The sequence below is a fragment of the Protopterus annectens genome, chromosome 9.part0 (assembly GCF_019279795.1).
Source record: "Protopterus annectens isolate FY-2018-M chromosome 9.part0, PAN1.0, whole genome shotgun sequence".
Classification (NCBI taxonomy): Eukaryota; Metazoa; Chordata; order Ceratodontiformes; family Protopteridae; genus Protopterus; species Protopterus annectens.
Window position 1 is genome coordinate 1,862,241,046 of NC_056743.1, and position 22,921 is coordinate 1,862,263,966.

Below are 22,921 nucleotides of genomic sequence, written 5' to 3' on the forward strand. Positions count from 1 at the left end.
AGAGAGGCAAGATTACATTGGTTTGGACATGTGCTGAGGAGGGAAAAAGATGCTAAGGATAAAGCTGTCAGGTAACAGGAAAAGAGGAAGGCCTAAGATAAGGTTTATGGATGTGGTGAGAGAGGACATGCAGGTGGTTGGTGTGACAGAGCAAGATGCAGAGGACAGGAAGAAATGATGATGATCTGCTGTGGCAACCCCTAATGGAGGCAGCCGAAAGAAGAAGAAGAAGAAGAAGAAGAAGTTGGTGGTTTATTTAGTATTCCCATTTCTCGTGTGGATTTATTTTATGAAAAAATGTCAGATATTTACAATGTGATATTTAGTGCATTGATAAACCAGACCGCAGCATGATAAGCAGGCCAACTAGCCTTATTAACTGGTGTTATGCCATTTAAACCAATGTTTTGAAGATTCAGCTTAAACGTGTAAAATGGTTCTTGAATCTATCAACTTTTTATTGAAAATTTATAGAAGACAAGTACATAATTTGCAATGAACTCATAAGCATTCAGGTCTGTTGATACTATACAAAGCAGTAATTTACAAAAATAATTGTACATTGTTATGACCAAATTATGCCCCTCCTCAAGTGGTTTTAAGTATTCTTCTGCTGAAATATTATCATGTCCCTTTGAATCCACGATTACTGCCAAGTTCCATCCTTTTTATAGCTCTCTCTCATGTTAAATAGGGGCCTACTTTCATTTCCTGACACTCAACAATAGCACTTTTACAATAATGTAGAGCAGCTTACCACAACTATATGCTAGTGCTGTATAGATGGATAGACAGACAGACACATAGACAGGCAGACAGAGACAGGACTATGATCAGGACAGTGATAATACATTATGTATATGTTCAATTCATGGAGGTCGAGACATTCAGTTCAAGAGTGGGCCAAGGTGCTTTGTAATTTTTGCAAAAATATCTCATTAGCATTATATCCCGCATGATCTCCTTGCATATCATTTAAGTTGTCTAACTTATTTGCCTGAGTTAACACATCTTTATAAAGCCTTCATAGGTACTTCTAGGCTGTTGATCTGTGAAGATCTTAAGAAGCCTATCCTTACTTTCCCATAATTGCTTTTAGGCCTTATATTTTGCATATGAATAGCCCAAAAGTGAGCAGAACAAGGATATGTTGGGACATGTACTCATTGTCCCTACCCATGAGGGGCATGAGGTGCTAAAGCAGGGGTGGATGTGTGGTTTTCCATCCATTTATCCATATTACATTTGAATGGTGTAAGATAATTACTACAGTTTATATGGAGTGGAGGATTGTTTTATATCCCTTTCCCTTCAACATGCCCTTTAAATATTTCACAAGAGGTTGAGATCCCTTGAGTAGGTGTTCATGCTATCACTGGACTTGCAAATGTGTAATAGACAAGATAGGGTCCATTCATGCTCTGTACACTAGGCAGAGGATAACTCTTAATAGCCTTACTCCAATGCTTCTTCCCCCATAAATCCTTCAAATTCCAGATCCCATTCTGTCCCACATATCCCTTCTCATGGTGATATGATATTCCTTCCACACAAACATCTCCTCTACATCTGGACTCATAGTAACATTATAGTCTCCACCCCCATGCACTCCTCCATTCTGTACAGCTGACATGTGACATATGACATGTGGGAAATAATGCCAGCTCAGTGCTAAACAGTATTCCCCACCCAATACATGTTAGCTTCCCCCCTGAATATGATGTTACTTAGAATACTAGCATCTCTTTTCTTTAACTTTTTTTCTTGCAGCAGAATTAGACCTACCCTTTCCCTTTGGAATTTTTGCAAGATCTTTGTTTTAATAAGGCTGAGAACGTTCTTTTTTCTCAAACCATTTTTCCCCTATATACCTAAAAAGTTCATGTACTTCCTGCTGCATTGCCTCTCTTTCCTTTCCTTTGATCTTTTACTTCCATCTAGCTTCAAATGGGGAGCATCAGACCTTCATGGGATAAACTCCCTTGATCTTCATGCTCCTTACTTGCCCCCTTCTTCCTCCTCTTTTTTTAACTTTATGCCATGAATTTCCATTGGATAACTCACCATCAGGAGCTGTTGTCCAGCACATATTATTTATGATTTTAGTATGCCAGAACTGATTTTTTTTTATTTGTATTGTCTCAGTCTCTGGCCCATATTATAAAGACAATATGAACCCCAACCCTTCCCCATAATGAAGAAAAACACTGTATAATAACACTGCAATATTGACACTGAAAACATATTATTAAAGTGGTTTATAAATCTAGAAACAAAGTCTCTTCAGAAAAACATTCCATGATTTACCTGATAAATCTGTTTGCTGTCACTTTCTATACATGGCATCACTCTTAGCTGAGATCTATTTGGTGTAATAGAATTGGCAGGCAGCTAATGTCACTTAAAGATTTTCATTAAAGTATCTACCACTCCCAACTTCTTTTGATGCATGAATATTGTCTTTCTTTGTAATGTCTTTAAATTTTCATCCCCCTGCCTTTCTTTCTGGGTGTTATGATTCTCCCAGATCTGCAGAGTTTCAAGTGCGATTGATCCTGTCCCCCTAATGCTAAAACAGATGAAACTTAATATTGCACATACACCTTATTAATTCATGAAAAATAGCTTTCAATGACCCCCCTTAACCAAGCAGTGTCAGTGCACCCATACATCTCTGTTAATGGATACGTTGTCATAGCAGTTGTCATAAACAGGTTGCAGACATGTGGTTGCCTTCCATTTAATTACATACAGTATATGCTGGGGTCCACTTTTGCATCATGAATTGATTCCTACCCCGAGGGATAACCTACCTTCTGCATATTATGTATCCATGGAAGCTCACATGCTATAAGGCAAAGAAAATGTTCCCTTATTTGCCTCTTTTTCATCAATACCTTTCCTTTATTTTATAGGTTCCTGTTATATTTTATAGTAATACAAAAATTTGATTCACCATGTAACGTTGTATGAAAACAGTGAGTATAACCAGATGATTGCAAGCATTTTTAAATTATATCATGATCACAGTTTGTATACTTCTTGATATGTCTGGCTAACAACAGCTGGAGAAGTAGTCTGTAGAAATGATATCTAATGCAGTTACTTCTTAGACGGCTTTGTGTTTTTCTTAACCGTAGCATATTCTGCCCCATGATCCTCTATATAGTAATGAGGTATTGTTTCTTTTGTGTGTAACTTGGTAATATTGATATCAGCATAGACGATATTATTATCCTGCACGCGTTTCTTGAAACGAACTTCTGCATACTCTGTTGCCTTTTCTTGAGCAACTTTTTTTGGCACTGAAGAACCGTTACGGAGCTGCAGAGCTGCATATGTAATGATGTCATTGTTTTCATCCTAAAACAGAAGTGAACATACCAACAGAAAACATGAAACAAACTGCCACAGTGTTTTTCATTTTTATAAAGCTGTATTCTTTCATTGCTGGTTATATGTAATTTAACATACATTTTAATGAAACCATGCAATATTAATTTAAAAAATGCTTGCATTGTAGAAAGACAAAAGAATATTTTTAACTTGTGTTAAATTCTAATAGCAGTTCTGATTTGCAAAGATTTGCTGGGGATTTTGTTGTATCTCTTATTTTACTCACATCCTCTAAACATGTTTATTAATCAAAATTACAACAGATTATTTTTTTCTGGTTGCATCTAAAGGCAGTAAAAGAACCATGGACATAGAAGATCCCACCCAGCAGAGCTTGAGCATCTTGCCGATTGCTTTATTCTTTACTAAGACCTTATATGTTGGCACAAGGACACTGGCCTAGTATGCAGGCTTTTCCATGAATAACCCTGGATCACTTCTCTCCCCAAATACAAGAAACTCTGAATAACAGTGGCTCTTAAAGACCTGATGTTTTATGTTAGGCAAGGAAATGTGTCATAAAACACTATAGCGTCCCCCCTACCTGAAGATACATGATCCCAAGTAACTTTTAATGGTAATACTGAAATTATGCCTTTGTATACCAGTACTTTCCCTAGGTTCCGTCTTCCTAATATTTGTGTGTCGCTGCAACAGTATTCCGTCCTCCTAAAATAAAAAAAAAGATCTACTAATAACAGTGTTGCACTTAGCTTATTAATGCCAGGCCAATAATTATGGTAGAATATAAGAGATGCTCTTTTGCAGCATATGGTGACACATAATTCTGAACACAGGGTCTCCATTAATATTTAAGACCCTAACTTTTGGTACAAGGCTAGAAATCATGACTGAATGCTTGGGTTTACCTGGGACTCTTTTTTCTCTTTCACTGTCTCATTCTGTCTGGATACACAGGACTGTGACTGATAGCATCTTTATAATGGACCCATAAGGCATACCAGTATCAGTCACAGCACTGTGAATTCAAACAGGAACTCCACACCTGAACGCAGAGAATTCAGAGTGGAATAGCCATGCCACCCTACCACACATGCGCGCGCGCAGATACACACACACACACACACACACACACACACACACACACACACACACACACACACACACACACACACACACACACACACACACACACACACACACACACACACACACACACACACACACACACACACACACACACACACACACACACACACACACACACACACACACACACACACACACACACACATACAGCTCAGAGTGATAGGTTATAGGGTAAAAACTGAATGAACATAGTAATGTGAAACAAAACAACTGCATCAGCCACCCTTGTGCTGCTGCAAAATTAATTAGACCAAAGTGCTATAATTAATTAACAAATCAGTACTAACAAATTCAACAGTTTATTGAAAATCAAAAACTATTTTATAAGTAGACTTACGATAGGTTTCTCAATGGATTCATAGGCTTTGTGACTTCCGAAGGTCACTAATGAATAGCTTTAATATTTAAATAATAAAATATTCAAACTTCATTATAAAACTTGACCAATAGGCATTAAAACAAATAACTAACAAATGCAGCTTTTGCTGTGTTAATAAATACAGTGCAGAAAGTGAGGCATTCAAACCTTGCTGAAAATGTGCATTAAAATGTGAACAGCTTTAATATTTAAATAATAAAATATTCAAACTTCATTATAAAACTTGACCAATAGGCATTAAAACAAATAACTAACAAATGCAGCTTTTGCTGCGTTAATAAATACAGTGCAGAAAGTGTGGCATTCAAACCTTGCTGGAAATGTGCATTAAAATGTGAACAGCTTTAATATTTAAATAATAAAATATTCAAACTTCATTATAAAACTTGACCAATAGGCATTAAAACAAATAACTAACAAATGCAGCTTTTGCTGCGTTAATAAATATAGTGCAAAGTGTGGCATTCAAACCGTGCTGGAAATGTGCATTAAAATGTGAATAGCTTTAATGTTTAAATAATAAAATATTCAAACTTCATTATAAAACTTGACCAACAGGCATTAAAACAAATAACTAACAAATGCAGCTTTTGCTGCGTTAATAAATACAGTGCAAAGTGTGGCATTCAAACCTTGCTGGAAATGTGCATTAAAATGTGAACAGCTTTAATATTTAAATAATAAAATATTCAAACTTCATTATAAAACTTGACCAATAGGCATTAAAACAAATAACTAACAAATGCAGCTTTTGCTGCGTTAATAAATACAGTGCAGAAAGTGTGGCATTTAAACCTTGCTGGAAATGTGCATTAAAATTTGAACAGCTTTAATGTTTAAATAATAAAATATTCAAACTTCACTATAAAACTTGACCAATAGGCATTAAAACAAATAGCTAACAAATGCAGCTTTTGCTGCGTTAATAAATACAGTGCAGAAAGTGTGGCATTCAAACCGTGCTGGAAATGTGCATTAAAATGTGAATAGCTTTAATGTTTAAATAATAAAATATTCAAACTTCACTATAAAACTTGACCAATAGGCATTAAAACAAATAACTAACAAATGCAGCTTTTGCTGCGTTAATAAATACAGTGCAAAGTGTGGCATTCAAACCTTGCTGGAAATGTGCATTAAAATGTGAACAGCTTTAATATTTAAATAATAAAATATTCAGACTTCATTATAAAACTTGACCAATAGGCATTAAAACAAATAACTAACAAATGCAGCTTTTGCTGCGTTAATAAATACAGTGCAGAAAGTGAGGCATTCAAACCTTGCTGGAAATGTGCATTAAAATGTTTTCATACTTGATTGTACTATAAAGTAAAGAATCTCCAGCATCACAAAAAAATTATCAGGTCATTTATACACACTAGAAAGAAAACTTTCCTAAGCCTCCAAACAAGTTACTTAACTACACAACCAGATGATGATAATGGAAGACAGTGGCCTACGCCAATATTTTTACATAGCTCTCAGTATCTTATGGCAGTTGTATAACAGTTTTCTGACAGTTTCTGAAAACAGCAGCTGCACTTGACTTATCTTCTATTTTTACTGAAATATAGTAGTAAGTCATTAATATTCTGAAACTTGCACATTGATTGGAAAAAAAACAATCAGTGTGCCCATTGTAAATCCAGCATTACTCATGTACAAGAGCTCAGTAGCTGGTATATTATTGCAGCTAGTGGCTACCAAATCATAGCTCTAAATTTCTTTGCTAAATAAAAATGGACAAAACCTAAATAATGAGTGGGAAAAAGTCAAAATCAGGGACAGCATTTTTTTATATCACTCAATTAATTTAATAGAACAACAGGTTTTGTATCAAGTTGATTTCACAAACAAAAAGCAGTATAAATCTCTTATTGTCTGGCATTACTGTCTAACTGTAATACAGAATGATTTGTCAGAAAAACATCAAAGATTTTTTGAAGGACAGAGCAAAGCATATAAAGTAAACTTGAGGACAGTTGATAGGTATGTACATATATACATATATGCATATGTACAAATATTTCAGGCAAGGCAATAATGCCCTTCTAGCATGCCAGTACACCAGAACAGTCTTCCCATACTAAGTGGCCAAGTTCTTTTTCAAAAAAAATATCTAACCTAGTGCTTGCTTTAATATAGGGTAGTCTAGCCTGGATATTGATTTGCTGTGTCCAGGACTATTTGTAGTCTTCTAGGCCCCCAAGCCTTTCTGTGTTGGAGGGAAGCCTTCTAGCTTAATTTTGTTTCTTAGAACTAGCCAGTTTTTTGTTTCAGCACTTGTTCAGAACTTATTGTAAGCACTAAATAAGCTACAAATTACTACAGCACTCAACTTTCCTCACTGTCTAGAGGAAAACAGTTTCTAGTACTTAACAAATAAGCACCTATCCAGGCATGTCTAAGGGTCAGCTCCCGGTGTTTTCTCCTGTCTACCTGATGAATCTGGGCATCTTGGGGCAATGCAGTAATTGCCTCATGTACACAGACAACCCTCTCCTCCTACCACCCAACACTACAACCTGTGAGAAATGCACTTATATAGCCAAACTGGAAGCAACGCTCTCTTCACCCAAGACTGGACTAGACAGTCAAGAGGAGAAGGTAAACACTTGCACCAAACCACACTCTAAACATAGTCCCTCAAAACCTACACCACCAAAACACATACATAGAAACGCAAAACACACACCTACATTCACGGAGGCTCTCAGTAAAAACCTGCCCAAGCAACAGTGACCTCCAAAGCAGAAACACAAGCAACCTCCACCCCCCAACACAACCCAAATGACACATAGCCCACAAACTCAGTGTGCCACTCAACCACAGCCCATAAGGCATAACAACGTACCCAACACTCTAGTCATAGGTGACTCTATAGTCAGGCACACTGATGTTCCACTCACCAGGCTAAACAAGGAGAAAGTTACTGTCAGCTGCCTGTCGAGTGCCAGGATCCACCACATAACGCATGCACTCAGGTCACTCCACAACAAGTACAAATATGACTCTGTCATTGTCCATGTTGGTGTGAATGACCTGAGATGTACCTCCTTGGACTACATGAAAAGGGACATGGAGGACCTGTCCAATCTTGTAGCCCAGGCAGGTATGACCCTAGCCCTGAGTAACATCCTGCCATCACCCAGAATGATACCACAGTACAAGGACAAAATAATTGACTTCAACAATTGGCTAAGCTTCTGGTGTCATTCTAAGGGGATCCAGTATCTGTCTGCCTGGGATGACATGATCGACAGTCCACAATGCTTTGCCAGAGATGGTCTGCACCTGTAGCCCCTGGGATTCCGGATACTGGCTAAGGCTCTAGCCACCCCTATAGTGCCTTTTTTAGGCAAGGTTCAAATGACAAATTCACCACCCTAACAGGTACAGGCAAGAAGAATCTGAGGGTATTGCTACTCAATGCTAGAAGTCTAAACCTCAAAATGCACTCTCTCGAGGCACTCCTTAAAATGGAGAACATCGACATATGTGCAGTGACAGAGACCTGGTTCAAGGCTCCAGAGAGTACCACTGCATTACCAGGCTATAATTCATAACACACCTTTCGGCCACCTAACCTGGACCAAAACACAAAAGGCAGAGGCGTGTCCATATTCATTAAGGATATCCACACCTTCAGGCCAGTTGCTCAGCATAATGCATCCGAGATTATCCAAGTGCAACTAACTCTGGGCAAGACAGCAATCCAAAGTGTAGCTTGCTACAGATCCCCCACCATGCCCCAGGATTCCCACTCCTCATTTCTTAATACACTGGAAAATATTAGGGTGCAACCTAACACCCTAATAATGGGTGATTTCAACTGCCCTACCATTAACTGGGAAAACTACTCATGTACCAACTCTTGTGCTCAACGTTTTCTGGAATTCATAAAGTCCAATGCCATGGATCAACTTATCCACACCCCCACCAGGGGCAGCAATATCCTAGACCTGGTTATTACCAACATGGGCAACTGGTGCTCCACACCAGAGGTCAATACCTTGTTGGTCAGATCCGACCATAAGCTAATCACCCTAGACGTCCACATCCCTCTCCCACCCCCCCATTAGAGAAACCACAGTAAAACATTTCATCAAAGCCAACTTCACGCTTCTTAAGACAGAAGTGGCAAACTTCACGACACCCATGCTGATGGACAATAGAGGTATGACTGCTGAATCCTACACAAATGCACTTTATAAGCACTTACATGAGTGCATGGATCGTGCAATCCCTAACAGAACCAAAATGCTATCCTCCAAAAAAAGGAAGCCAATCTGGTGGTCCCCTGCCATAAACAAACTCTACAACAGAAGAAAGAAACTGTTGCAAAAAAGAGTAAAATCCCATGATTGGAGAAACTCCCTTGTCAGCTTCAGTAAGAAGCTGAGATCCCTCATAAAATCCTTCAAAGCTAGTTATGAAAACAAAATCACCACTGACTCTAAAGACAACCACAAAGCATTCTATAGCTATGTCAAGAATCTCAATGGCAACACTCAGATCTGTATACATACAGAACCAATGGATATTGCCAACATCCTGGCAGATAGGTTCAGTGCTAACTTTACCCCTCTGTCATCCCCTAAAGGGCCCATCTCTATACCAGAAGAATGCAAAGTTCCTGTAATCATGGCTGCACAGGTAAAAAATTCACTATCCAAAGCCAAGAACACAGCATCCATGGGACCTGACGACATCCCAGGCTGTGTTCTACATGAACTACAGAACAAACTGGCACCCCACCTAAGTACCATGTTCAATCATAGCCTCACCTCAGGCTATGTGCCCACTGAATGGCGCACAGTGACAGTTATCCCACTCCACAAAGGGGGAGCCACCACAGACCCCAGAAACTACCACCCCATTAGCCTAACAAGCCTGGTCTGCAAGGCTATGGAGTGTATCATCATGGAACTTATAAACAATGACATTGGTAATCTCCAAACTCAGGACCCCACCCAGTTCAGGTTTGTAAAAGGCAGATCATGTCTCCTAAACCTGATAGACTTCTTTGAAGCAGTCACCAAAGCCGTAGATGAGTGTAAGGTGGTTCACACAGCCTATCTAGATCTCGCCAAGGCTTTTGACACCATCCCCCACTCTGGAATTATAGATAAACTCACTAAACTAGGTATAAATCCTTATGTCACAAGATGGGTTGCCAACTGGCTCACTGACAAAACCCACACTGTGAAAGTAGCAGACTCCAAATCCAGCTTCAGACCAGTGACAAGTGGAGTACCACAGGGTTCAGTCCTGGGTCCTCTCCTGTTTGGTATCTACTTCTCTGAAGTACAGGCCAACACAGAAGGTCTTTGGCAAATGAAGTTCACAGATGACTGCAATCTAGGAGCCATAATCAAAACTCCAAAAGATGTGGACATCCTACAAAAGGGCCTTGCTGAGACAGATGCCTGGTGTCAAAGCCATGGCCTCAAGCTCAATCCCAAAAAGTGCATTGTCATTCCCTTTGGTAAAAACTCTGTACCCATGAACTACCACATAGGTGGTAGTCTACTTAACACCAAAAGTGTGATAAGAGACCTTGGGACACAGGTGGGCAGTAGTCTCTCCTTTGATAATCACATTGCCACAGTAGTCAGGAAATCCTTCTATGTGGCACACCTCATCACAAAAGGTTTCTCATCCAGGAAAAAAAGAGGTCATTGTTCCCCTCTACTCGTCACTCATTAGACCCATTATAGAGTACAATGCCCCTTTTGGTATGTACTTCACAAGACATCTACAACAACTGGAAAGGCCACAGAAATACCTCACAAAGAGGATTACCAGCCTCAAAGAGATGCCCTATGCAGACAATCTCAAAAAACTGCAGCTTTACTCCATTGCATATCGTCTACTCAGAGGCGATCTCTGCCTAACACACAAAGCTATGTCAAACCCAGAGCTTTTAGACATGCTCCACTTAAATAAATCCCAATCCCTATGAGCTACATGCTCTAGGGACCTAAACCTTGTCACCACAATAAACAGAACATGCTGGAGGGATAGATTCCTGTCCCAGAGACTTCCCATACTCTGGAACAAACTACCTATCTATATCAAACAAAGCTCCTCATTAGCACTCTTCAAGACAAATCTTGATGATTGGATGGGAGATAGGAAATTCACCCCTGGGATCACTTCTGTGGCTCTGCTCAACAGTGGCACAGGAAAATAATTTTCTTGGGTGGCGAAAGCCAGGGTACCTTTGGCTAGGCTTATATAGGCCCTAGGGCCAATAGCCTAGTACCTACCTATGAACCTATGAACCTATAATTTGATAGTATCTTTCATGCATCAGCAACACTGTCTGAGAACCAATTACTGCACTTCTCACTACTATATAATCTTCTACATTGGTTGTCGGATGGCTTTCTACTATTCTTTGATAACTCCAAACATTCCTTGAGGTGGTTGTCTGTAAATGCCCTATGTATCTGAGTAGGGTCTCCATATATATATATATATATATATATATATATATATATATATATATATATATATATATATATATATATATGATACACTGTACAAATTCAGATTTTCACATCCATGGATGCTCTAGGCATATTTCCATTGTACTCTTTTACAACTTACTCAGGCTTTTTTTTTTTTTAAGGTTTCCATATTATAGTTCTAGTTTGGATCTAATACAGTTCACATACATTAATTTTATAGTTTCCTAGACTTTCTAAATATTTTTATACAGCCAATAGTTTTATAATGATTTTTAGCCAATTGGTTGATACAATTAGATAAACTCAAAGCTGGCTCTATCCACAAACTCAGGTCCTTAAATGAATCAACAGTTTCAATCACTGTTTTCTGTATTAAATATTCACACTTCATTCTAGGTCTCCCAAATCCCATATGCTTAGTGACTGATGTATTTATTAGTATATTATTTTCCTGTGCCCAAATGGTTAATTTATTTAAGTTATTGTGCATACATGCCCTATCTGTAAAAGATGTAATAGGCTTACCCATTTTCAACTTATCTGCATGCATAGTGTAGAACAGCTCAGGAAAAAAATATAGATTTAAAAGATACAACCTAAACAAGAATGGGTCCTGAGCAGAACCCTTTTATTAGACAGATCCAACGTATCAAGATTGCATCAGTCTTCTTCTTCTTCTTCTCCTTTAGGCTGCTTCCGTTAGAGGCTGCCACAGTAGATCATTGGTCCACAGAACGAGTGGCAGTAGAGTTTTACAGTGTCAGGTTGCCAGCCCAGTGCCCAACCTTCCTCAAAAGGCACAAACTCACACCTAGGGCCAATTTAGAGTGTACATTCCACCAGTAGCATGTTGTCTTGGGACTGTGGGAGGAAACTGGAGCACCCAGAGGAAACCCATGCTAACACAGGGAGAACATGCAGACACCACACAAAAGGTACTCCAGCCGAGAATCAAACAGGAGAACCTCTTGCAGTGAGGCGATAACACTAACCTCTGCACCACTGTGCTGCCCTATCAAGATCACATCAATACCCAGTCATTTTAATTTATTAATCAGTGTTTTGTGTGTGACCCTATCAAAGGCTGAAATTGTCTGTATTGATTACATCATGCAGTTTTTTTCATTTATAGGTATTAGCATATTATTCTAGAGCATCCTGTCACAGATGGTTATAGATCAGTTTTCACATATGCATACTGATATGTGGTTTCAAATCCCAACCTTTCCAATTCTGACAATTTATCCAAAATGAAAGAAAGCAAATATATGGGTCTGTATGAGTCTGGGTTTGTCCTATCACCTTTCCCTGAAAGATGTGTCTAACAAGTGACTGTCTCGAATCTTGAGAAATCTGTCCATACTAAAATAGCCTAGTGAATAACATATATAATGGTACTGCGAGGTCATACTGAAGTGTTCTCAGGTCACTGTTACTAACTCTGTCTCCTTCATGTCCTTTGTTTGGGTCCAGTTTGCATAGTTCTTCTTCAAAATAATCTAATCTAATTTCAGTATCTGAAGTTATTGAATGTTACCAGGGCAACTTGTCACCCAGCTTTGTGGAGCCAACCTGTTTTGTATACGTTTTTTTTTACTATATCTGTAATCTATTGAGTATGTGAGTAAATTTCAGAATCTATACACAGTGTATCATTATGTGTGGCTTTAATTCTACCACATCTTATGTATCTATAAGTTTCCTATTATGCTCAGTATCTTTCTATAAAGATATATATCTTCAAGAACTAGAGTCACTCAGTATTAAATCCAATACCATTTTCCTAAGTGATCTAAACTATCCAACCATATACTGGGAAACCTACACCATCAGTAGTACAAAAGCACTGACATTCCTGAACTTTGTCAATACAAATGCCCTGGAACATTTAGTCAGAGTATCCAGTGGGGGGAGCAACATCTTGAATCTTGTAATTACTAACATGGGGAAATCTTGTACCAGCCCTTACTTATCCTTCTCACTTTTAAGGTCTGACTATAATGCTGTCTTCTATTAAAATAAAACTGAAGAAACTTTAGAAATGTCTACTTCTGTGTGATATATTGGTAAGCTTCTCATCCCCACCAGACCCCATTAACTTAACTGAATACATGAATAAGTATACCACCACACTATATCAGCATGTATACAACTGCAGAGATTCAGTTGTACTATGTAGGAATAAGGGTGAACCCCAGAAACAAACCTACATGGTGGAACAATAATAAACTTTATAATAAAAAGAAGAGAATTTTGAACAAAAGTAAGAAGAACAATTCCCAGAACATTGGAGTGTTCATCACTGAAACAAACAAACAATGTAGGAGCTTAATAATATCTACCAAAGCCATGCTAAGGGCTAAAACAGCTTTCCAAGACAGACAATCACAAGGCCTTTTTTAGTTATGTTCAAAATCTCAGAAACACAACTCAACAACTGAACAATACTCTGAAATTATTACGAACCATGTCACCTCACTGATGCTCATGATACAGTGAACCTACTAGCTGATAAATTCAGCTCTAACTTTACCTCCCCATCTGTTTCACATGATATACCTGAAACTAGCTCACCCCCAGCTATCATACAATCATACAAGACCAAGCCTTAGAAGGAGTATCAAAAGCTAAAAATACAGCATTGATGGGTCCAGGCAATAACACATGATACAACATAAATATAATGAAGCACAATTTAGTTGCCACCTTAACAATGTTTATCATCAGTCTCAGTACAGGTTTGGTACCCAGTGAATGGAGACCAGCTACAGTCATTTCTCTGCATAAGTGCAGGCCTTCCACAGACCCTGGAAATTAAAGACCCATAAGTCTGACTAGCCTCATATGCAAAACTATGGCAAGACATATCATTGAAATAATCAATAAGGACATAGGGAATCTCCAAACACTGGAGCCATCTGAGTTTGGCTTTGTCAAGGGTAGGTCATTCTTGCTTAATGTGGTGGTCACCAAAGCAATGGATGAAAGTAAAACTGTACATACTGCATACCTCAACCTGGCCAAAGCTTTTGACACAATTCTATACTTGGGCATAGTAGAAAAGCTAAATAAATTGGGAATAAACCCCATATATAACCCACTGGATTGCTAACTTGCTCACAAATAGGCTGCAGTAATCAAAATAAGTGAAGCTATCTCCACAAAGAGACTAGTCAAGAGTGGAGTCTCATAGGGTTCAATGCTGCGGCTTCGCCTGTTTGCATCTACTTAACCAAAGAAGGTTTGTCCCAAATCAGTAACTGGTGCCAAAATCATAGAGGGAAACTAAATGCCAACAAATGGATTATAGTATCCTTTGGGAGGTCTACCCTAGTGAATTACTACATTGACAATACACCCCTAAGAGCTGACCCAGTTGTTCATGATTTGGGAACTTATGTGGACAGTGACCTAACTTCCTCCCAACATGTGCCCATTGTTATAAGTAAATACTTCTATACTGTGCAGATTATAAACAAAGGGGTTTTGTCCAGAACTCGGGGTGTCATTGTCCTCCTTTAATCAGCCCTCATTAGGCCAGTCATTGAATATAAGCAGCACAGTATAGAAGTATTTTCTTATAATAATGGGCACATGTTGGGAGGAAGTTAGGTCACTGTCAACATAAGACACATGCAACAAATGAACACCCACAGAGATACCATACTAAAAGGATACAAGGCCTAAGCAATTTTCCCTATGTGGACTGACTCAGAGCCCTGTTGCTATACTCGGTATCCTACTGACTGCTAAAAGTTGACCTATGTCTGGTATACAAAGCATCCTCTGATCCTCTGATCCACTACTGATGGATGTGTTGTACATCAGCAAGTCAAATAATACCAGATATACTGAGTCTATGGATCTAAACCTCTTCTGAAACATCAACACAATGGTCTGAAAGGACAAGTATATTTGGCTGAGGATACAGCTGCACTGAACAAACTCTCCATCCATATTAAACAAAGCTCATTGACATCCATATTTAAGTGTGTTTAGATCTATGGATGGGTAGTAGAAATTTTACCCAGGGACTGCCCCCTTTTCCCCATATGGACAGGTGCAGCTCATAAACACTTTATCCCATGCGTGACTCCCCTGAAATTATCTATGGTATGATCTCAGTTATTCTCACTAGATGTAATATATAGTTATTGATCATGGAATGGGTAAGGACAATCTAACACCAAACAGGGTAAGTTAATTCCAGCAACAAAGGGGAAAATGACCAAAATTAAAATGTCCCACAAGGGTAGATAGCCTAGTCCTTACCTGTGAACCAATGAACTTATTAGATGAACTGTATTTAAGGTATTTTGCAATATTGCAGCAATGTGATAGTCAAATGATTAGGAATTATCAATAAAAATGCCTAGATCACTACAAGAACTTCTAATTGGAGGTTTGTATCTCTTATATGGAATGTGAAACTGTTTTGTGTACCAAGTAAAACAACATTTTTTTTATACTTAAATCGAGACCATTGTCCATGTACCAATTGTTAACATGGTTTAACCCACGTTGGGGCATTTATGAATGAGTGGAAGATTGACTAACAACACCCAATTTGCAGTCATCTGAAAACTTACTTAATCACAGTTTAGGAATACTGGCCTATAGGTCTAAGAAATATAGGTCCAGTAGGAGAAGATTCAAAACTCAGCCACGTTGAACACTGCTGGTATTTTTGTTTTCCTTTCCAAAGTGGCATCTGGGACTTTAATCACATGGGATCTGTCTACTAACCAGTTAGTTATCCACCACACAGTGTAAGGCTTTATATTCGGGTTTACAGATTTGTCAGCAGAGCCTGTGTTAGAATTTTGGGGCCCCAGTAGATGTCAGTCTTGGGGCCCCCTAGACAGTTCCAGTCTGCATATCACCCTATCACTGATAACCCTCCTAAGCAACCTTTTAGTTCATGCTGCAAACCAACAGACCTGTAACTATAATGCTCTTGCTTGTGTACCACACTGTGTTGGGCCATCTCACAAAGGGCCATTTACAGTTACAGGAATTTAGCTGCACCAATGATACAGTGCAGGAACACTATGCACAGGTTTGGACTTAGGTGAAATGGCACCCGAGGCCTACTGTTTCAGCCACCCAACACACCCAAACAAACACACACACCATGCCCTACAATCTTCCCCCGATCACCCCCCCCCCATATTGGGCTTCCCATGCTATGCACATTATTTTCTCAAATTTTGCTTTACTCTTCAGCTTTTTCAAGAAGCCATATCTTCCTACATGCCCTGAAGTGCATTTTATTTTTTTTCTTTTTACGCAACCTTTTCATCCAATGATGGCTTGAACAGAAATTTTGATTAAGGAAATACATTGTGTTGCTGTTCAGCTTCAGTTTTCCTTGCATCCTTTCAGCACACCTTTCCTGACCAAGTAAGCACAGAAATAACAATTTAGGAAATAACTCAGAGCCACCAGAAGCCACTGGGTTATGCATGTTCTGAAATAAATTTAGAGCATTTTCCCAACTTTTTAATCCAGGTTGTACCAAAGGCTTAATGTTCAAAGATGACAAAATAGTAACTCACAATAAACTAGCAAGCCAATTGTCTGGATACACAGGTCCTATCTTGGAGCCATCTTCCTCCCTAACACCCCAAAAAAGACTGCCTATGCATGCCACTGGTATTAGACTGGGATGAAAGCAGAAGTATTTCAAGTGACTGCTGACATACATATACATAGTATGCCTCCTCATTCCTCAACCCAAACTATCAAAGGCAGCTAACTGCATACATGCCTGAAGTGTGATTGTGAGGAAAGTGAAAGAAATAACAACTTTGTTGCTACTAGACAGTACACTGCCCCTGCACAAACCTAATCTTGTAACCTTCTTTGTACACCTCTGAGGTCTGTCAGGAAAGAAAAGAATAAACACACTGTCCTCAGCCCAAACACAAGCTATAATAACCTGATGTGCACACCTCTAAGGTTTGACTGCGATGACAGTTAAAGAAGTAGTAACCACACTGTCCACCCCCCCAAACACACACATAACCTACAGCAGTTTTCTGTACACACGCATCTGAGCAGAGCTGGGTTTAGAATGGGTGCAGTTGAGAGCAGAGGCCATTATCAGATTTATTCTAACAGGGTCACATCAAACCTCTTTTCAGGTTAAAGAGGATAATCAGAAAATTAATGCATTTTTCGTCCTAATTTTCCCCAACCTGCAACAGCTTTAGTGGGGCCCCCATACAGTCAAGGATGATTAAGGGAGCCCCATGTTTCCATTTATACAGTCTGGGGAATGGGGTATCCCAGACTCTTAGAAGATCTAAGTGTCTGAATGCTCTGTGATATAGTTTGTTCATTACTTTTGAAATATAATTACTTGTTAGCTACATTTTTAACTGATGTCCAGAAAAACAATGTCTGTGTCCTGGCATTACTGGGTGTGTGCACAGATAAAAATCACTGATATTTTTTTATACACACACACACACACACACACACACACACACACACACACACACACACACACACACACGCAAGTGCGTAAGACATAGCAGTACTAGTTTTTTATCTGGTTTTACATTTTTGTCCTCATTTTTCCCCAACCAGCAGCAGCTTTTGTGGGCCCCCCACACACAGTCAGGGATGATTAAGAGGCCCCCTTGCAGCCACGGGTATTGCAAGCACCTAATGTTAGCTATGTTGCTAGTTTTAGTGGTGTGAATGTCCACTAGCAGAGTTTAACTAAGCCAGGGGTATTATGTCAATGGTAAAATATTTAATGAAATTGTGAAGCTTGTTGCTTAATAAAACACTGTTATCTTTGAATTTTAAATGAGATACAAATACGAGGTATTACTCATCTGGTTTATTAAGTACACAAGATTGTTGTACTAGCTTTTGTTGGTTTGACAGACCTGTTTCAAAATATCAAGGCAACCTGCTATGATTGGGGGCCCCCCCAGGAACAGGGGGCCTCCAGAGACCACAGGATTTGCTGGTGCCTAAAGCCGGCTATGTTTGTCAGTGATAATTCTATGGGGAATAGTGTCAAACACCATGTCTAGATAAACTGCATGCACTGCACAAACATGGCCAGGTATAGATATGCTGCATGCACTGCATAAACATGGCCAGGTCTAGATACGTTACTTGCACTGCATAAACATGGCCAGGTCTAGATAAACTACTTGTACTGCATAAACATGGCCAGGTCTAGATATGCTGCATGCACTGCATAAGCATGGCCAGGTCTAGATACATTACTTGCACTGCATAAACATGGCCAGGTCTAGATAAACTACTTGTACTGCATAAACATGGACAGGTCTACATATGCTGCATGCACTGCATAAACATGGCCAGGTCTACATATGCTGCATGCACTGCATCAACATGGCCAGGTCTACATATGCTGCATGCACTGCATAAACATGGCCAGATCTACATATGCTGCATGCACTGCATAAACATGGCCAGGTCTAGATAAACTACTTGCACTGCATAAACATGGCCAGGTCTAGATATGCTGCACGCACTGCATAAACATGGCCAGGTCTAGATACATTACTTGCACTGCATAAACATGGTCAGGTCTACATATGCTGCATGCACTGCATTAACATGGGCAGGTCTAAATATGCTGCATGCACTGCATAAACATGGCCAGGTCTACATATGCTGCATGCACTGCATAAACATGGCCAGGTCTACATATGCTGCATGCACTGCATAAACACAATCTATTGGTTTGATTACTTTTCAAATAAATGAATTATGTTAAAAAGGCAGGACTTTTTTGACAAAGCTGAATTAATGAGTCCAGGGTTAAGAGATGTTCAAACTCCAGATTAATGAGGTTTGAGATAATGTACTCTATAGCTTTTCATATGAGGCTAGTGAAACTTATAGGTCTAAAATTATTAAGATCTGTGGTTGTGCCACCATTGTATAATGGCATTATGATGACTCTTTTTCAGGCTTCAGTAATGTGACCAGTAGAGATGCTCAGATTAAAGATGTTAAGTTGGGGTTGAGATAGGCTATATTTAGCACTGATATTTAGGCAACCTGTTTGTTATCAGGAACTATGCATGAAGTATTTTTAAATTTTGAGAAGACCAAGAGAACATTGGCTGTAGTAATTAATGGGGGTGGCTGTGACTGTGGAAACTGTGGAATAGCTATAACTGTGGGCAGAGCAAAATTACAACTAAATTTGTTAGCTTGAATATTAGCCTGTGGGTCACAGTGTGCAGTGTTATAACAGACTAGCTCTGAACATTGGTGGATGCTATTTCTTAACTTCCTGACTTAGTAAAAGAATGATTTGTTGTTACCTTTGGTTTTAGGGGCTATTTTAAGTTTATACCTAGTGTTAAGCATCCTAATGGCACATTTAAGCTCTTTGATAGTTTGCTTAAATGTGCTCTTAAGTTATGTAGAATGTTGTTGTTGTTGTTGTGTCTTTCGGCTTTTCCCAGTTAGGGGTCGCCACAGCGGAACTCCCCTCCGCTAATGATTGGCAGTAGATTTTTACGTGCTGAGTTGCCAGCCCTGACATACAAGCTTCAACGAAGGTACACCCATTCATGCATGTCTCCACACAGAAGACACTCTAGCTGAGAATCGAACAGGAGGGACAACGTCTTACTGTGAGGCGTCAACGCTACCGCAGCACCACCACCGCAGTCAAGTTATGTAGAATGAGGCCTCTTAAAAGCATTAAGCTGTTTCTTCCTCTTGCTATAAAATTTATCAGTGTATTCCATCACAGAGGTTTGTTTCATAACCATTTGAAATGTTGGGACCCACTACTGCATGCCATGAAATACAGAGACTGAATGGCCAAAAGGTCAGACTTGCATATACCAAGTCCAAGATGCCATTTCTTGAAATGTTATCTTTTCTCCAAGGTATGATCATCTTGGAGTTGGTATATATACAGGGAGACGTGCCACCCACACAAAAATAAATTTAAAAGAGAAGAGTGATTTTAGAGATTTGATCGTCACTTGTGTTTTTAGCCTTTTTTTTTTGACTTGTCGGCAGTTAGCATTTCAAGTGAAGATTTTTGCAGTAGGGAGTCATTTGTTTTTAAATGTCTAATTATATTTGGTATAGACACAGACTGCCTTATCAGTATAACTATTTAATTGGGAGTAGAAGTTGGAGGCATAGGAAGATGCTTTAGCAATGGGATACTTCAGAGGAGGATTAAAGCAAAATATTTATTTTGGCTGTCAAGTAACCGAGGAAGGTTTGCTTTCTAGAGTTCCCTAAGAACAGAGGCATTTATTGTGGAAGTACCATCGGTTACAATGGAAAAGTACTTTAAATTATGGTCTTATTTAACAAGGCAGGGTGGTACATATGGAGAAGTGCAAAATATGGGCATGTTCATGAGGACTAGATCAAGGATCTCCTATTAGGATGATTAGCTATCTGCAAAAGAAAGTTAAAATGTATAATGTCAAGGAAGGGATGGCATGCTGATTATTAGTAGTGTAGGTCACCTGGTTTATTGATGGATAGTTGAAGTATGACCATCAGAAAGGTGTTGGGTTTACTGGAAATTTCAGCTAATTTGTTAAGATAACTATTGTGCTCAGTAAGGGACATACAGGGTGTTCTAAAAGTGCTCTATAATACACTGTGACTTTTTGTTTTATTTTTCTTCATCCTTGTCTGACCATTCAGCCTTCCTCTTCAGATGCTTTATTGCCCCTCTTGTTTCTGCACCAGTGAGAACTGTACAGCCCACTCCTTCCCCCAGAGGGGAGATTTATACACACCACAGGGTGTGGAGCCATCTACATGTGTAGGAAAATGACTTCCTCTTTGCAATTCTAAATGTCAATATGCATGCTCACTATGACCTTAAAGAGATCCATAGGTGTTCATTATGGGCAAATCAGCCTTGCTTCCATTAAAGGCAAGCATCTGTGATGACCTCCAGTCTATACTGGAATTTATATGCAAGAGATATCTCCAGACATGCTGTTTCCAACCCTTCCAGCAATCAGTCAGCATCTCGTCAGCCATCTCTCAAACTGACAGGTTCCTCTACTGCTTAAGCTGCTGGTCAAACTGTGGTCATCTCAGACATAGCCAAGGCTTTATCCCCTTTAATCAATGAACCTGGCATACAGACATTTGGGACTTTTAAAAAAATGGGGTTATCTCAAGTGAGAGTAAGGGAAGGGGATGGGTGCTTTACTACATATGCGTAACTACAACAGGGGTGTCTTACTATGAATGAGTAACTACAACAGTTGGCAACACCTGAAAGGCTTTCAAACTCCTTGTGTAATTTTTTAATGATATGATTATTAGTAAAAAGCAGTAGAAAAGCAAATCCATTTTTAAGTAGTGGTGTTCTGAAAGAATTTGGAGTGAGGCTCGGTTCCAGTATACTGACAGACTTAATTTTATAGTATGCTGTGTGCATTTTTTTGTTTGTGTTTTGTTTTTGTATAAATTGATGAACACTGTGAAAGCCATTGTAAAATGTTAGTATTACACTAAAAAAAATTAAAACACACTGTTAGTAAACTGCTAAACAACAACCACTATTTCTCCACTCAGATTTGGTAATAATGAGAATTTTTGGGTACACAGGACAGCTGACTATTAACATGCATTATGGGTAGCTTACCTGGCACCATTACATCAACACAGATGACAGAAAAACTTTTAACGATGGTTGTTACTGAAGGAAACAGCCTCATAGGTAGTATAGACAGACACTTGTGCCTCAATAATAATGGATAAGACTGTGATTTCTGTCATGAATGACAATGTATTAAACACAGAAAAAGAATGTCACAACATTTTCATCACCTTGCTATTTAAGCCTCTGTAATGCAAGTACCCTGAGATCTTTAGCTATGAAGTAGCATGCCCGGATACACAGCCCACAGAGTAAAAAGAGAACCTTGGACGCACAATAATCTTATTCCATGGTCAGTAGGAAAACACTAGCTCTTCTGCTTTGTTATGGTGATCATGCATAATGGCAACCAATACCAGTTAAACAGAAAAGTGTGAACTTAAATATTATATTTAATGTATTACCTGTTTGTTTTCAGCTTCGCAGTTTGCAGGTATTGATCTGTAACATATAAACAATAGTTTAATCATTTCATTGCATCAGTGACTGACTGCAGTGATGTAAAGGCATAATTAATTAGTTAATGAAGATTATCTGATTTTTTTTCTAACGTCCTGAAGCACTGACAAATATGCACTTACTACAGACTAAGTGTGTGATCTATTAAAATGTTGCACCAGTTAAAAGGTATTTTTGTCCAACCATGTCAATGGCCCAAAACAAAATTGTAGAAATAAACACAATCTTCCAAAATATACCCTCTTATGTTTACAAACTAGCATATTATCTAACATACCATGTGATTATTTTTTTGTTTTAGCTGTAGCTGTCCCTGTCATGTGCTGCTGTTAAATTCAGCTTCACCACTCTTTGTGAAAATAATTCCTAAATATTACCCATTGTGTTCTACTTTTGTACATCAAGAGGAATCCTGCATCTAGCAGTAGTCTGTCCTCTTTC

The 22,921-nt window shown here is 38.9% G+C and overlaps 1 long non-coding RNA gene across 1 annotated transcript; it reads right to left on the reverse strand.

The window, feature by feature from the left end:
• Nucleotides 1-434: 434 nt before the first annotated feature.
• On the reverse strand, nt 435-22,463 carry LOC122812298. Its single transcript, XR_006366378.1, has 2 exons — nt 22,426-22,463; nt 435-3,363 (listed from the first exon to the last, which is right to left on the reverse strand). It is a non-coding gene; the product is annotated as an uncharacterized LOC122812298 (long non-coding RNA).
• Between the last annotated feature and the right edge of the window lie 458 nt (nt 22,464-22,921).